Genomic DNA, 16279 nt, shown 5'->3' with positions numbered 1-16279 from the left:
TGATTATTTAGTGTTCTTTGTAAGTTAGGACATGAAAGTGGAAAATATACAGTAATTTACAACAAAGTGTCATCAAACTGACCTATTTTTTAATCAGTTTTTTTATGTTATTCATATCACAATCTGTATTAACATAATCAATTTTCTCAGTCGGACAGTGGTATGCTCATACTTTCTGTTCTTTCAAGAAAGCCACATGTACATTAGCACCAATATACTGACCCAGACCCCATCTCTTGTACTTAAAGGGGTATTCCCATCTCCAAGAGCTTATTCTAATATGTAGTAGGTGTAATAATGATATTACTGATAGAAATGTAGTATAGTTCTTCTGATTTGCTATTTGGAGGTATTTGCTGTTGCTTTCTTCATGTGCAGGGCATGCCAGTAGCTTAGGTATCCGTGGTCACAACCATTGTGACAGTTAGCTGTTAGTGGTCGTAACCATAGATACCTATGCTACTGCAATGCCCTGCAGATGGGATAAGCAACATTGCAAATCAGAAGAACTATACCACATTTCTAATTAGATGTATTTACTTTTATTATTACACCTACTACATATTGGGATAGGATTGTGGAGGTGGGAATACCCCTTTAAGTAACATAACTGTGTGCAAGGGTCATTGTGAAGGGAGGGGGAGCAAGGTCATGTGGGACATCCCCTACTGTAAATAGTGTATCCTATGTCATCAGCTGTGTATATAGGTGTTAAAAAAGCACTCCGGTCTGTTATTTTATTAAATATGTGTATATGTGCATGTAATGCAGTGCGAGTGTATTAATAAATTCCCCAACCATCACCTTCTCCAGGATCCAGCACCGTTCTCAGTGTAATTACAACGATCCAGATCACTTTGTACTGTGAGCCGGAAATTTATTTGATAATATAACATTACTAGCTGAAGAGCCCGGCGTTGCCCGGGCATAGTAACTAACTGTGGTTAGTTACACACGTGGTAGAAATTGTTGGTACCCCTCATTTAATGACAGAAAAAACCCACAATGGTCACAGAAATAACTTGAATCTGACAAAAGGAATAAATAAAAAATCTATGAAAATGAACAAATGAAAGTCAGACATTGCTCTTCAGCCATGATTCCACAGAATTTAAAAAAAATAAATAAAACTCATGAAATAGGCCTGGACTGAAATGTTAGTACCCTTAACTTAATATTTTGTTGCATAGCCTTTTGAGGCAATCACTGCAATCAACCGATTCCTGTAACTGTCAATGAGAATTCTGCGCCTCTCGACAGGTATTTTGGCCCACTCCTCAAGAGCAAACTGCTCCAGTTGTCTCTTGTTTGAAGGTTGCCTTTTCCAGACGGCATGTGGTCATTAACCCCCACACATTAACCCCCATCTCCACTCATTAATCCCCATCTCCACTCATTAACCACCCCACTCATTAACACCCCCCCATCTCCCATCTTCGGTGGTTCTTCAGCTCCACAGAGGAGCACACTTACCACCAGCATTCGCTCTGGGCGCCAGGGAGTGACGTCAGCAGCGTGATCACATGACCTGATCACGCTGCTGACATCGCTCTGACCCGGCCGTCAGAGCTTCAGTTGTACTGGCGTCTGAATAGACGCCAGTACAATTGCTGACTGGGAGCCGTCGCGGCCTCCTCTGCGCCAGCCGTCACAGAGAACAGCCATCTCATAGGACGGGGAGTGGCAGAACACAGCCGCCGGGGGGAGACACTGTGGACCGCTACATTAGGCGGCCCAACTGCGCTCCCCTACTGGCTGCGCTCGGGGCAACTGCCCCGGCTGCCCCCCCTGGATATGCCTCTGCATATGACTTGCGACTGAGACCAAGCTTTCTGACACTGGGCAGTACATTTCTCTCTAGAATCCCTTGATAGCCTTGAGATTTCATTGTACCCTGCACAGATTCTAGACAGCAAGAGAACAACAAAGTTTACCCGTACAGGCCTCCAAACAAATGCACTATCAGGATGCAGTGGACCCATATAATAAAGATGGCAACACAGGTGCAAGAATACCAATCAAGCAACTGCTCTCAGCCTACCAATACATGGAGGGGGCGGTTGCCTGGTATGTTGATGCACAAAACAACTTGTATGCGGCGCTGTTCACACTAAGGCCATGCACAGCATCCAGGCCAGCCTAGCACCAACACCCTTCTATTAGCTCAGGCGGGCTGCCCGGCGCCTACAAAATGCATGCCGTGTGAACAGACACCGCAGTTTACAAGACCAAATGGGCCCAGCTGCACCCCGAATAAAAAGTGCAAAAAACACATTTAAAAAAAAAATGTGGAGTATTAGCTGATATTTTGGCCAAACAGATTCTAGACACCCTGTGCCAGATGCAGCAAAGCAGCCCCAGAACATAACAGAGCTTCCTCCATGTTTCACAGTAGGGACAGTGTTCTTTTCTTGATATGTTTCATTTTTCCATCTGTGAATGTAGAGTTGATGTGCCTTACCAAAAAGTTCCATTTTTGTCTCATTTGTCCATAGGACATTCTCCCAGATGCTTTGTGGCTTGTCAACATGTAGTTTGGCAAATTCCAGTCTGGCTTTTTTATGATTTTTTTTCAACAATGGTGTCCTCCTTGGTCACCTCCCATGAAGTCCACTTTGGGTCATACAACGACGGATGGTGCGATCTGACACTGATGTTGCTTGAGCTTGAAGTTCACCTTTAATCTGTTTAGAAGTTTTTCTGGGCTCTTTTGTTACCATTTGTATTATCCTTCTCTTTGGTTTGTCATCAATTTTCCTCCTGCGGCCTCGTCCAGAGAGGTTGGCCACAGTCCCATGGAGCTTAAATTTCTGAATAATATGTGCAACATATTTGTCTATAATTTTCTTTCTAATCTCCTGAGACAACTTTCCTTCACTTCCTCTGGTCCATGTTGAGTGTGATACACACCATGTCACCAAACAGCACAGTGAGTATCTGTAGCCCTCTATACAGGCCCACTCACTGATTCCAAGATTGTAGACAACTGTGATGCTAATTAGTGGACACATCTTTATTTAACATGTCGCTTTTGTCACATTATTTTCAGGGGTACCATCATTTCTGTCCAGGCCTATTTCATGAGTTTTATTTTTTTTTTTAATTTTGTGGAAGCAAGGTTGAGAAGCAATGTCTGACTTTCATTTGTTCATTTTCATAGATTTTTGATTTATTACTTTTGTCAGATTTAAGTTATTTCTGTGACCATTGTGGGTTTTTCTGTCATTACACGAGAGATACCAACAATTTTTTACCACGTGTGTATAACAAATTATAATGATATCTATCTATATAAAACTGTGTATAGCCCCGCCCATTCTGCATAGCCACACTCAATCTAATATCCCACATCATCCCATCAGAGCCACCGGCCTACTACCCCTAATATCCCACATCATCCCGTCAGAGCCAACATTGTCAGGTTGGCGCTGTTACACTGATTAGGCTGGCGTCACACATAATGTATAAAATATCGGTCAGTTTTTCACGGATGAGAATCGCATCATTGTTTCGTGAACAGTGATCCGTATGTCATCCGTTTGCAATGCGTGGATGCGATTTTTTTTCCCATCAAGGTATCCGTGTGACATCTGTATGGCATCTGTATAGCAAGATTTTCTCACACCCTTGCAAAATGGACATATAACGGTTTCTAGGCCTGAAAATAGTTTAAATCCTAATCAACAACCCTATTTATTGCCTCTACTACAGGTGTCAGCCTCCAATCTTTGCATTAGAGTCCGTGCTCGTGTTGGTGTATTTCTGCTTTGTGTCAAACAAGTCAGACAAACTTACTTTCAACACAACTGAGCGTGTGCTTTACAACTGGGTTTTGTCGCAACATTTTGGGGAGCCATGCCCAGTGATTATGGATCCAAGGAGGCGGAGACGAATGTGGGTACATCCGCTTTTGAGGCAACGCCTCACTAAAGGCCATTTCCACCGTCTCTATTCATCTCTGCATACCCATCCTGACAAGTTCTTCCAATATTGTCAGATGAGCCTTGCTACCTTTGATATTTTGTTGGAGACAGTGCACCCTGGGATCACCTTTAAGGACGCCAGGATGCGCAAGTGGATTTCTGCTCAGGAGCGCCTTATACTTACATTACGGTATGTATTCATCCTCTATGTTGATGATGTATCAAACACCCTTGTGTATTTAATGCACTCATCCCTTACTTTTTGTGTTCCTTGTTTTATATTAGGAGAGTACAACATTTGGACATTCACAATATATTCTGGTATTATGTAGAGCAAAGCCATTGCATGTAGTTTATTTTTTGAAAGGCATGGCTTATTAGCTATTGACTCAAACTTTTAAGAATGAGTAAACTGTTTTTTTTTGGTGGAATGTATTCTCATTTTTTTCTTTTTCTGTTTACACTTCTGTTCCACTGGCCTTTCCTATGCAGCACTGCATCTGGAATTTTTTAATTGGAAAATCCACCGTCTCAGGCATGTGGTCATGCCAGAGCCCAAAATGGAAGACTGGTTGTGGATAGCCCATGGCTTTGAGGAGATGTGCCAGATTCCCAACTGTATTGGAGCCCTGAATGTAAAGCACATCTGTGTGCGTAAGCCGCAGAACTCAGGGTCCCAATTTTATAAACAGTATTTTTCTGTAGTGCTGTTGGCCCTGGTTGACAGTGGCTACAGGTTTATAATTGTTGATATTGGGGCCTATGGAAGAACTGGAGACTCAAGAGTCTTCAATTCTTCCATTATGGGTTGGCGGCTGCGCAATAATGAGTTGGACCTACCACCCCCACGTCAGCTACCAGGGTCCACTATGGAAGCTGTGCCTTATGTGATGATTTCAGATGAGGCCTTTCAATTAACCGGTCATGTCATGAGGCCCTATCCCCTGTAGTGCAGCGGTGTCCACGCTGTGCAGTGATGAGGCAGTGACCCAAGCAAGTTCAAAACAAAATGTGTTTAATATCCAACAAAACTCATACAGTTCACAGCACGCTGTATCCTCCGGATCGCAGCCGGGAAAACAAAAGGCAGTCCGGGGCTAGTTGCCGTGAGCGACCGCACTGCCATGTATGCAGGGTCTTTTTTCCTTCACTCCAATCTGTGGCCATAAGCCACTTATAAGATATGGGCTGGAGGAAACGGACTGGACCCCACTACCTTTCTGCAGTCCGTTTTAAAAATAAAAGCCCATACCGGGTTTTCCTGAACAAGCTCCTTTGTCAAAATAACTTGACCAGGTTCAAACTTACTTTTATTCTGCCTTGTGAGTCACAGGGACGCTGCTGTGACCACAAGGCTCTCCAGCGGACAGCGGATCTAATATGCTTTTGAGCGCATCCTGGGGGACACATAGCGACCCTCACATGACACCGGTCGCTGCCTCACACCCCGTAGAACCCTGGACCACCAGTGCAGAATATTCAACTTGCGCCTATCCCGCGCACGACGACTGGTGGAGTGGGCCTTTGTCATTCTTTGTGCCAAATTGCGTGTTCTGCAGTCAGCCATTCAGCTTAGTGAATCCAATGTGAATGAGGTGATTAAAGCGTGTGTGATCCTTCACAATTTTACCATAATACATGACTGCTCCTCGTCTGATGGTGATGAAGTTGTGTTGTGAAATGTTGTCAGGCCTATTACACATGTGATACCTCCCCGTCTTAAGCCCTCTGTACTAAAGGTGCGGGATGTGTTGACAAATTATTTTGTTTCACCAGAGGGATCCTACTCCATGGCAAGATAATCCTGTTTCTATGTTGTAAATTTTAATTATGTGTTGAATTAAAAATCATGTTTATGTGTGAAGTGTGTGTTGTATTTCCCTTATAAGGTGTAAAGTGTGTAAATCAGAAGATGACCAATATCATCATTAAATCAGACATAAGTCACATAATTTTAGCTGTTTTTAATCCAAACATAGTGATTTGCAAATCCAAATACCATACTATTACCATATGGCTTTTTTGGCCAATCAATCTGGGCCGACAAAGTAATAAAAAATTAGCATACGAAAAACAAAAATATTACAATCACATTTTTTAATAAAAAAAACAAAATTATAAGTTATGGTAGGTTGGGGGTGGTGATGGCGGGAGGGCAGCTTGAGCTGTTTGCTGCGTTTGAGGCGCAACTTGTATCTCACCCTGTGGGTTTACATATTCAGCCCCAGGATGGTGTATCTGGTCAGGATCCTGTGTTGGAGGAATGTAGTGGGATGAGGGATACTGTTGTGGATACTACTGGGTATTTGGGTTCCCACGTGGTTCATAACCCCCAATATGGCCATGTTGACCATACCATGTTTGGATCCAGCCTCCAATAGTGGGTGTGATCAAGTGGCCATATTGGGCAGGTGCATTATAGGCTGACCTTTGGCCCTGTGTAGGCCAATGTAGGGTTGGGGGGATTTGGCTGTGGTGTTGGCACCCGGGGAGGAGGTGGCTCAGTTACTGATTGTGTCTGCTCTTGTGTTATTGGCAGAATTTGAAGCAGATTACTGTTGAACAGCTGCCACTGTTCCAAAAATTCACATACCGTGTTGGGGTTATTGGGGGGTGTGCAGGAATCTATCATCTATCAATATCTGAATAGCACCTCGGGTACGCAGCCTGACCTCACGGGGTATTGGACGGAGGTATCGGGCCAGGCTGTGGGCATAAGCTTCCTCACCATGATCGTGGGCAGCCCTGGCCAAATAGTTTAAGACCCTGGAATCAACATGCCTCCTAGTGTCAGAGGCTGTAATGTCTCTCCTGCGTCGGGCATGGCGTGTGATGTCGGCAGGCTGGGTTGAGGTCTCCAGAGGCACGGGAGGGCTGCTGCTGTTTGCCTGGGTCTTCTCTGGATGTTTCTCCTGTTGTGCTGATGCCAGTGCTGGTGCTTGTGGTGGTGGGTGGATGCAGCTGGAAGGTGCAGTAGATGGGCCAGCCACCTCTTCACCTTCCCCGACTGGGAGTCAGAGGCTGTCTTCCTCTGTTAGGTTTGACTGCGTGCTGTTTTTATTTAAAAAGAAAAAAAAAAAAAAAAAAAAAAAAATATATATATATATATATATATATATATATATATATATATATATATATATATATATTTAGATGTGACCCTAACAGCATGTGTAAAATGTGGTGTTATGCATGCACGTACAGTCTCAGATCCAGAACGGATCTTCCTTTTCGTCGGTGCTGCATCCCCACTCTTGGCCCGCTGCTGACGTTCCCGCTGATACTGGTCCCTGATGCTGCGCCAGCGTCTCATGACATCAATCACTGTGACGTAACATACCAAAAAATTGGCACATTGAAAATATGTTTTTAGAATCTCAAATATAGTTTATACAGTCTCATGCGGCCTGAAATTTTGCAAGTTTTAAGAAATATACCACATATTCTACAAAAAAAACACAGATTATGATTTTGGGGTCTGATGGTAAAACATTTTACTTTGCTCAATAATATTATTAAAGGATTGTACTTACTAATTTGCTGCTGGGCCTCAAGAGGTTTGTCCTCATAGTCATGGGACATCTGGACACATATCCTCCGCCATGCTGCCTCCTTTCGTACCCAGTCGGCATAATGGGTGTCTGTCTGATCCCATAGTTCTGGCCTCTCTTGCACCAGAACTATGAGCATCTCAACATTGATATATGTTGACATGATGGTGGACTCCGTGGAGGTGTGCTTCCTGTTTTTTTTGTTGAGCTTCTCAAGATAATTAGCATGCCAAAGCTTCCTGATAATGGATGACTCAATTTCCTATCACCTGGAGAAGTCTTGCGTATTTCTGGCAAGTCACACACATGGTCCGTGTGTAATCCGTTTTTTTCTTGTACCCATAGATTTGCATTGGATGATGGGAGCTGCACCCATAGATTAACATTGGTCTGGGTGCTATGCGATTTTTTTTCTCGCATAATACTAGTCTGTATTTCTCTCTAGTGTGACACCGGCCTTAAAATGATACTTGGGTTGGAGAAATCCATCCTGTTTCTTTTTTTAATCTGTGTTTGAATTTTTAAATTAATGAGGATGCTTCATGCCAGACAAAGAGAAGTTCCTGATTCTTGGCTGCCCCTGCAGTCTGTGTCAGAGGGTGGTCTGTGTCAGCATGATAATTGTCATGATCCATGCTGGATTAGGACTGATAAAAAGCACAGGTAACCTTTTTTTTTCTTAAGCTGTGCTTAATTTTGGTTTTTGCCCCCGGTGGCCATTAGGATTATTGCACTGTGGTGTCGTTTGTTCTAAGTTTGCCCCCGATGGTGGTGAGCGTCATTGCACTCTAGTTTCTTTAGTTAACTGCACATGATTATTATGCAGGTGTGATTGCTGGCTCTGCTATAAAAGAGTCACAGGTGTTGCAATCATTGTTGGTGATAGTGTTCATTTCAACCATCCTTGGTGGAGGAAGGAGCTGGAGAGCTTTCCTTGCAGCACTGTCTAAGCCCTGGTGTGGAAGGAATCATAGGGGATTTCCTTGTAGCTCTGACAGAGCTTGGTGGCAGAGATTCAGGAGGAGAGCTGCATTCTCTGTTGCCAGGAGCAAGTGCAACAGAGTAAAGCTAAGTTTTGTTTCCCTGTTTGTGTTTTTCCTTAGTGTGTATTAGTACAGCGGTGGGGCCAGTGCCTGCGCCACCCAGCTCCCTAGCAAGGGATAGGTGTAGGGTGTGCTAGGGCGACAGGTTCCTGATCGGCGCCCGGTGCGGAACCGGCATAGGGAACGTTAGGAGCGTTAGGGACACTGACTCAGGGGAGTGCAGGAGGTCTCCATGTCTCCTTTCCCTATCGCAGGGCCCACCGTTGTAACTGTTTCCCTACCCCTTGTCTTGTCGTTTTAGTTATCGGCCTGCGAGCCGTGTCACACAGGACTGTATCATGTGCCGCAGGGCTTTGGAGTCGGAGTTAGTGCTCATTTTGGTGGAGTCGGAGTTGGAGTCGGTATAAAATGGACCGACTCCGACTCCTAAAATATATAATAAATTGGGTACAGTAGTTCAATGCAGAATATGCTGAATATTTTTTCATAGGAATTTGGGAAAGTTATGAAATGTCCTATAAATGACTGTTCTATTCCTGATCTAAAGGCTACATTCACACACAGCGTTTTTCCTGCGTTTTTTGAGGATACGTTTTTCAGTTGCAAAAGCAGATCAGCTTTTTAAAAAACCGCATCACCTGAAAGGTTTTTGAGCTCATAGATAATGTTTTCAATAGCAAAAGCAGATTAGAAATCTGCTCTATCTATATATATCCATATCTGTCTCCATATCTTATCTGTACCAAAAAGAATGAAACTGGGATAGCACACAGACTAACACTCCTTTTTTTTTTAGCACCAGTCAGGTACACCTCATAGCTGCCCAAAAGGACGCCCAGGACAGGCATTGCTCGTCTTCAGTAACATCAACATCAACTGATAGTTGGAATAAATAGACTGCATTCATCACCACATCTTAAGGTGCAGGCTTTATTTTCAAGTGTAGGGGTGTGAAGTATGAGGTTCTGCAGCAGCTAAGGTGTGCAGTATGAAATTCTGCGGAACAGTAAGAGATTCTGCCCCCAGGTTTGATCCTGGCTACGCCCATAGTGTGAAGTGTGAATGTAGCCTGAGGATCTAGGCTTTATCTTAGCCGAGATAAGTCATTGTGTGTGTGTGTGTGTGTGTGTGTGTGTGTGTGTGTGTGTGTATACACACACAGTACAGACCAAAAGTTTGGACACACCTTCTCAATCAAAGCGTTTTCTTTATTTTCATGACTATGAAAATTGTAGATTCACTCTGAAGGCATCAAAACTATGAATTAACACATGTGGAATTATATAATTAACAAAAAAGTGTGAAACAACTGAAAATACTGTATGTCTTATATTCTAGGTTCTTCAAAGTAGCCACCTTTTGCTTTGATTTCTGCTTTGCACACTCTTGGCATTCTCTTGATGAGCTTCAAGATGTAGTCTGAATTGACTTTTAAGTGCAGGGTTTGTCTCCAAAGTTGCAGGATACTCTGGTGCAGTACGCCGCCCCCAGGTCGCTGGAGGCCGCCATGTCCCTTGCCATCCGGGTGGATAGACGCCTTAGGGAAAGACATATACAAAAAGTGCCCCCTGATGTCCTCGCTAGGGAGGAGGACCACCAGTGCGGACGGAGGAACCCAGACAGCCCGGTGTTGTTGATACAAAAAAGGGGGTGTCTGCGGCTCGTCGTGGTGGGGGGGTATGCTTTTCCTGTGGGAAGCCTGGCCATTTTATGAGAGCCTACCCAGTTCATGCCAAGTCTCCTGACGAACCCATGCAAGTAGGAGGAGCTAGTTTGTTTTCGGAGCTGCCTACGGTTCGGGGAGTGGTGTCGGCATGTTTGTACTGTGGGCAGACTGGTCATGTCCTGAAGACTTGCCCATTGCGCGCCAAATTATCTGTGCCATCTGAGAAGCCGCATTCCCTTGGTCGCTTGGAGGGAGGCGACCAGGGAGTATACATTTCCCCCATTTTGCCCTCCCAAAGTACCATGTCAGCAGAGGTTTGGCTGGCGGGGTACCGGACGTGATACCGGTCTTTGTGGACAGCGGAGCAGGAGTCAGTCTGGTGGATGCTCGCTTTGTCCAGACTCATGGTCTGAGGTGTAGGATGCTAGCCCAGCCTATAAGCGTCCAGGCCATAAACTCTGTCCCACTGAGCCAGGGGAGCTTGTCCAAGGTCGTAGAGAATATCCATCTGTGTATAGGACATCATGAGGAGTCCTTGTCATGCTACACCTTGGAGGGAATGCCAGTACCTATTGTTTTAGGCCTCCCTTGGCTGATGAGACACAACCCGGTAATAGATTGGCGGGTGAGGGAAGTGGTCAGCTGGGGGCACTCGTGTGAGGACTGTTGCCTAGGAACTACTGTCTCTGCCGTATCTCTTCAACGGACCCCTTCCTCTCCGGTGAGGGCAGCAGATGTGCTGCAGGAGAGTAGGGGCAAGTCTCAACCCTCGCCATTGGCCAACCTTGGGAGGCGCAGACCTCATGGTGGAAGGGGTTGGAGGCTGGTGTACCCCTTGGTGAGGTGCGGGGGTGTGAGTGTGGTGACACAGGGGGATGCCTCTGTTGTCAATCCCAGAAAGAGTTCTCCAAGTGGTGACAAACGAACGAGTGGCAATAAACGTTCAGGTCCGGACCTGTGTGTGAACGAGCGTGTATAGGTGGCCACCAAAAAACATCCAGTGGAAGTGTGTTGTGGAGTGTTACCAGCTCATACCAAACATACACAACCCGTTCCCCAGGTCAGCGCTTCGGAGATGTGTGTTGCCTCCAGAACATACGTTGCCAATACCAGCGGGCTCGTTTCTCATCAACCTGACATAGAGGTAGTTGCTGGGGTGAACTCTGGGCGTCCCCGCTGTAGGTGGTTCCCTGATGGGGAGCGGTCTTGAGGGTCCAGAGGCCCCTCATTAAGGGGAGGGTACTGTCATGATCTATGCTGGATCAGGACTGCTAAAAAGCACAGGTAACCTTTTTTTCATAAGCTGTGCTTAAGTTTAAACAGCTCTGGTGAAATTAAAGATGCTTAGTGATTGGTTGCTATAGGCAACACAGGCAGTGTAACCTGTTGTGGTCAAGAAGATGTGCCTATGAAATTTTTTAATATTGTGTTTTACGTATTTTATTTTTTTTTAAATCTTTTGTTTTTTTTTACCTTGTCCCTTTATGGGACTTTCACTTTTTCACTTTCATTGCAGGTATAATATATTGCAATGCTCCAGTATTGCAATGTATTATGCCTATGCTGAATGCTTCTGAGACCATGCTGTGAGCATGGTCTTAAAGGCTTTCCGTATCTGGATGACCCTGGGTCATCATGGCAGAGATCGGGCCCTGCGAATACATTGAGGGGACGCAGATCAGAAGGCAGAGGGAGCCGCCGACTCTCTGCCTCCCCTGTGAACGCTGCGATTGCGCTCAATCGCAGCAACCAGGGGGTTGACAACCAGGGGCGGGCGCAAACGCCGCTCCTGGCTGTTAATGCAGGAAGCTCAGCCACCAGCAGCGCTGAGCTCCTGCACTGATATGGCAGGAGATGCTGAAATTTCAGCATCTCCTGCCTGATCATGCTGTGATCGGTCAGTCAGATTAACTGACCGATCACAGTGTTCTGGGTGAGGGGACCGACGGCATGGGTCCTCGCACCTCTTGCCGTGCCTCTCAGCTGTCAGCATGGAACTGTCACTGCGTGTTTACATGCAGTGACAGTTTAAATGCAGGACGGACAGAATCTGTCATGGTGCGGGAACTGACATCCTGCTATGACAGACTATGTCCGTCCATGGACATTAAGGGGTTAACCTGCATCTCACAATTAGACATACATTTAGATGTTATGACATTAAACAGCATTGAATGACCTGATGACCAAATGACGCACATAGAAAAACCCTTTAACCAAAACACGAAAAGTAAGGCAAAAAAATACAGTGATACTATGTGAACTTGTATCACACATTACAGAACAAAATCTGGGGAACCTGTCCTCCAGTAAACAGTACATGTTGATTGCACGTTTTCATTACCGCTCCAGCAACTGGCAATGTAAAATCTCCGGACTCCTCCTGTTCAAGGTGCGAATACAATACCAGTCATTTCAGCAGATTCAACGAACAAGGGAAAAAAAAAATGGACCCATAAGGAACCTTTTGTAGATACAGCTTATTCAACAAGTCTCGGCTAAGTGCACACGTAACGGAACTCTCGCGGAAATTACCGCGAGAATTCCGGAATTCCAGTCCGCTGGAAAATCGCATTTTAAATTCCCGCGATTTTCCCGCGGAAAAACTAGCATTTTGCAAGCGTAATTAGCTTGCAGAATGCTAGCGTTTTCCAAGCGATCTGTAGCATCGCTTGGAGAACTGATTGACAGGTTGGTCACACTCGTCAAACACAGTGTTTGACGAGTGTGACCAACTTTTTGCTACTGAGGCTGCCTATGCGGCATCAGTAGTAAAAGATAGGATGTAAAAAAAAATAGTGTTATTCTTACCCTCCGACGTCCCGCGCATCCGTTCCCAGTAATCCTTTGCGAAAATGCCCGCGATGACGTCAGTTCTCGCGGGATCGCGACGTCTCGCGGTAATTCGCGATGACGTCGCGCGAATGACCGAGAGACTTCGCGATCCCGCGAGAACGGACGTCATCGCGAGCATTTTCGCAAAGGATTACTGGGAACGAGAGCGTGAAGAGAAGCGGGAAGGGTGCGCGGGACGTCGGAGGGTGAGAATAACAATATTTTTTATTTTTAAATTCTTTTTTTTTACAGGAATATGGTACCCAAAGCCCGGAGGACAGTCTCCTCTCCTCCGGACCGTGGGTACCATCCGCAAATGTTCTGCTTACTTTCCGCATGGTGTGCACAGCCACATGCGGGAAATAAGCGGAACAATGCATTCCTATGGGTGCGGGATCGCCGCGATTCCGCAAATTAATGAGCATGCTGCGGTTTTTACCGCGAAGCGATTCCGCCGCGGTAAAAACCGCAGCATTAGCACAGCATTGCGGAATCCCATAGGAATGCATGGGATGCTTATTTTTCGCGGCAAAATCGCGCAGTTAAAACCGCCGCGGAAACGCGAAAAAAACGCTACGTGTGAACGCAGCCTCAGTGTTGTGTTTTCTTAGTTGTTGTTCATGTTGATCCAGGCAGTCCATGGCATTTTTCGGATTGTCAAAAAACTGAACAGACCCTAATGCTGTCACTCGCAACTTAGCTGGGTATAACATTAAGTATTGGACTTCTGCTGCCCTTAGACGTCTCTTTTAGACTAGTTTCACACTAGCGTTTAGCCCCGCCCCCATCCGGTCATCGCCACCTACTGTCGCACATGGACGCTTGCGATTTGCGCACCCTATTATTAGCATAGAGTGCGCAGATCGTGTGCTGGCCGTGCGCTAGTAGGATTTTGGCGTGCGCTGCGCACTTTTGAAGGTGCGCCATAATGCAACATGCTGCGTTCAAAAGTGCGCAGCGCACGCCAAAATCCTACTAGCGCACGGCCATGCTAAAGATAGGGTGCGCAGAACGCAGGCGTCCATGTGCGATAGTAGGCGGCGATGACCGGATGGGGCGGGCAGGGAGCCGGCAGGGGGCGGGGCTTAGCGGTGCCGCGTCGAATAAACGCTAGTGTGAAACTAGCCTGACATCAAAGAATTGAAGCCTCTTTTTTGGACTTCCGCGGAATAATCTGGATAGAAGGATATCTTCTGGCCGTCGATAGTAATATCCGGGTTATTTATAGCTGAACGAAGAATAGCTTCTCTATCTATAATGTACTGTAGCAATTTTATTAGTCCGGCTCAGGGATGTGCGCCCAGTTGCATAGGACGAGTCGGGAGCCCGTCCACTGCATAGAGCGAGGACAATGTGTCTGACCCAAACACTTTCTTAAGCCAGGCCTCAAAGTATTCAGTGGGATTCTCCGTCTTTTCCGGAACTCCCACCAGCCTAATGTTGTTTCTCCCTGAACGATATTCTAGGTTGTCGGTTTTTGCAAGCAGATAGGCAATCTGATTCACATGTCGTCTCATATCTTTAGTGAGGTCTAGCAGTTTGTCCTCAATATCACTATTTTCCACTATTCTCTCACCTTCCTTAAATCTTGTCACCTCAAGGAGAATTCCTCTTTAAGTGTCCCCACCTGCAGACTGAGGGTAGAGAGAGCAGAGTTACAATTGATAGCTTTAAAGACGTCCCCCAGCGTGGGCTCCTTGTCTACCGGAAGACTCTGTTCCTGATTAGGTGTCTGTTCCTGAGTCAGTCTGGGAGGAGTATTACTATTTGTAGTCTCCCCTTCCTCAGAACTAATACCTTTCCCTGGTCAGGGGAGGTCCCTGCACAGCCGGATTCTAGATTTCCTGCAGATCCACCAAAATGTGCCAGCTTTGCCACTGCACTCTGTGCTGACACTCTTCCTCCTCCTGCACGAGTGTTATGTTTCAGGCCACTGGAGGAGATACGGTGATCTCCGCCACCCATCATTTCCTTCCCGGGCCATCATATTGCATTACCCCGAGTAACATTCCCCTCTTCACTAATGATAGACACCAGGAAATCTAGCCGCCGAGCACAGCACTCCTTTTAGTGCCTCAGTTACTCAGCAGCCCTGCAAGTTGAGAGTACCAGCCAGGTGACCCGTGGTCGGTCCAGCACCTCACAAGTGAAAGTCTCCGATATCCGCTCACAACAAACATCCCGGGGTAATATATCCTAGGATAGTAATTACGTGTTTATCACCAATCCTCACCTCCGCTACCCATTAGCATTAGGCAAATTTCTTATGAAGGCTGGAAACCCTGTACTGGGGACCTCGTTGATTATCTTGAATCTGCTATTTTCAAATATTAGGAGTCCAGAATACGAAAGGATTTTTGGCTGAAGCAATGGTTTCTAGACGCTCACATGGCTGTAAGGATTATTCTCTCATCCGGTAGGTGCTCTACAACACGGTCAAGTCCGTAATGTCACTTTCGATTTTACACTAAGAATAAAAAAAAAAAAAAAAAAACAGCTCAACTGGAAAGTCCTCTGTACAGCTTGACAAAGACTCTTACTTTGACTGTAGTTTTAGGATCAGCCACTAGATGGAGGCAGAGCCCCAGTAAACAATTTCTTTTTGGAGCTACAGTTGTGGCCAAAAGTATTGACACCCCTGCAATTTTGTCAGATAATACTCAGTTTCTTCCTGAAAATGATTGCAAACACAAATTCTTTGGTATTATCATCTTCATTTAATTTGTCTGAAATGAAAAAACACAAAAGAGAATGAAGCAAAAAAGCAAAACATTGATCATTTCACACAAAACTCCAAAAATGGACCAGACAAAAGTATTGACACCCTCAGCCTAATACTTGGTTGCACAACCTTTAGCCAAAATAACTGTGACCAACCGCTTCCGGTAACCATCAATGAGTTTCTTACAATGCTCTGCTGGAATTTTAGACCATTCTTCTTTGGTAAACTGTTCCTGGTCCCTGATATTAGAAGGGTGCCTTCTCCAAACTGCCATTTTTAGATCTCTCCACAGGTATTCTATGGGATTCAGGTCTGGACTAATTGCTGGCCACCTTAGAAGTCTCAAGTGCTTTCTCTCAAACCATTTTCTAGTGCTTTTTGAAGTGTGTTTTGGGTCATTGTCCTGCTGGAAGTCCCATGACCTCTGAGGGAGACCCAGCTTTCCCACACTGGGCCCTACATTATGCTGCAAAATTTGTTGGTAGTCTTCAGACTTCATAATGCCATGCACACGGTCAAGCAGTCCAGTGCCAGAGGCA

Source organism: Dendrobates tinctorius, unplaced genomic scaffold (genome assembly GCF_039654945.1).
Source record: "Dendrobates tinctorius isolate UK_male_01 unplaced genomic scaffold, ASM3965494v1 ptg000032l, whole genome shotgun sequence".
NCBI classification, from domain to species: Eukaryota; Metazoa; Chordata; class Amphibia; order Anura; family Dendrobatidae; genus Dendrobates; species Dendrobates tinctorius.
Note: the sequence above shows the minus strand (reverse complement) of the source record.